The sequence below is a fragment of the Suricata suricatta genome, chromosome 16 (assembly GCF_006229205.1).
Source record: "Suricata suricatta isolate VVHF042 chromosome 16, meerkat_22Aug2017_6uvM2_HiC, whole genome shotgun sequence".
Taxonomy (NCBI): domain Eukaryota; kingdom Metazoa; phylum Chordata; class Mammalia; order Carnivora; family Herpestidae; genus Suricata; species Suricata suricatta.
The window spans coordinates 11,429,492-11,431,010 of NC_043715.1; the positions used below are offsets into that span (position 1 = coordinate 11,429,492).

The 1,519-nt window shown below is 53.0% G+C and overlaps 1 protein-coding gene across 5 annotated transcripts in view; it reads right to left on the reverse strand.

Moving 5' to 3' along the window:
* Positions 1-1,519, reverse strand: part of ZFP1 (ZFP1 zinc finger protein) — a 50,194-nt gene that overhangs the window by 30,332 nt on the left and 18,343 nt on the right. For 3 of the 5 annotated variants that reach the window (XM_029924863.1, XM_029924867.1, XM_029924864.1), the window contains exon 1: positions 203-339. The exons of the other annotated variants lie outside the window; for them this stretch is intronic. The gene's annotated coding sequence lies outside the window, so the exon portion shown is untranslated. Of the gene's footprint in view, positions 1-202; positions 340-1,519 lie in introns of those variants that run through there. 5 annotated transcript variants of the gene reach the window in all.

Below are 1,519 nucleotides of genomic sequence, written 5' to 3' on the forward strand. Positions count from 1 at the left end.
CCCCGCACGTCCGGCCAGGCGGGTCCCGCCAGCCCGGCGCGGAGGACAGCGCGGGGCGGCCCCGGACGCCGACCCGAGGGTCACCGCCGCCTGCGGGTCGCCGAAGTTTGGGCTCCCACCCTGCACGGACAGGAGCCCGTCCCTCATCTCCTTCTCCGCGGCCCCCAGCCCTCGCGGAACTGCATGGCAGCGCCCCTCATACCTGGAGGGGCACAGCCTCCACTTGTGGCTCAGTGCCAAGCCAGGTCACGGCGCCGGCCAGCGAAGACGCGCGGAGACCGGGGCCCTGTCACCCACTCGCGGCAGGAGGTGGGGGGAAGGGCAGCCACCGGCGCGCTCGCAACACTGCACATGCGCAGATGCAAGGGCTCTTCGCCGTCCCAGGGTCCTCTGAGGGTGGGTCGTCCAACCTCGGGACTACATTTCCCATAAGTCTTTGGGGGCCCTGCTGTAGGGACTCTCAAGAAAATCTTCATCTAGTTTAGCGGGTGGCATCAGATTAAAATAATCCCTGGCCTGGACTGTTCACTTACCCCCGAAAGGGCTATGAGTTACAACGACCTCTTCCCAAAAAAGAAACAAACAAACAAAAAACACCAGGCTTTGGGAGATTACATTGATAAGCCATGATAACGTATTAGAAAATACATATAAAATAAAAGCAAGGATTCTTAATTTTCAAAGATAACTGTGTGTAACATTAAGTGCATACATTTCTGACACTTTTTTTTTTCCTTTCTGTTTTGTAAAAATAAAATTGGTCAGAGGCACTTTTCTGGCTCAGTCGCGGACCCCGTGACTCTTGATCTTGGGGTTACAGGTTTGAGCCTATTTTTATTAAAAAATAAAATTGGCCATAAAGATATCATGTGTTGCAACTAGCTTCTTTTTTATTAAAAATATTTTAATTAATCTGTTTTGAGAGAATGTGTGTGTGTGTGTGTGTGTGTGTGTGTGTGTGTGCGCGCGCGCGCCCATATGGGCATGCCTGCACCTGGGCGTGCTGCCACGTGGGCAAGCAGGGGAGGGGCAGAGAGGGAGAGGGAGAATCCCGAGCCGACTCTGCAGGGTCAGCATGGAGCCTGACACAGCACTTGAACTCATGAATATGAGATCATGACCTGAGCTGTCAAGAGTCTGAAGTTTAACTGACTTAGTCACCCAGGTGCCCCAACTTTTTTCTTTGTTTTTAAGGGCAGTTTTATGTTCACAGCAAAAATTGAGGAAAAAGTATAGAGAATTTTCATATATCACCTGCCCCTGCACATGCATGGCCTCCTCCACTAAGACTATCCCATACCAGAGGGGCGCCTGGGTGGCTCAGTTGGTTAAGCTGCCGGCTTCAGCTCACGTCATGATCTCATGGTTTGTGGGTTCGAGTCCCGGTCGGGCTCTGTGCTGACAGCTAGCTCAGAGCCTGGAGCCTGCTTCAGATTCTGTATCTCCCTCTCTCTCTGATCCTCCCCTCCTCACGCTCGCTCTCTCTCTCTCTCTCTCTCTCTCTCTCTCTCTCTCTCTC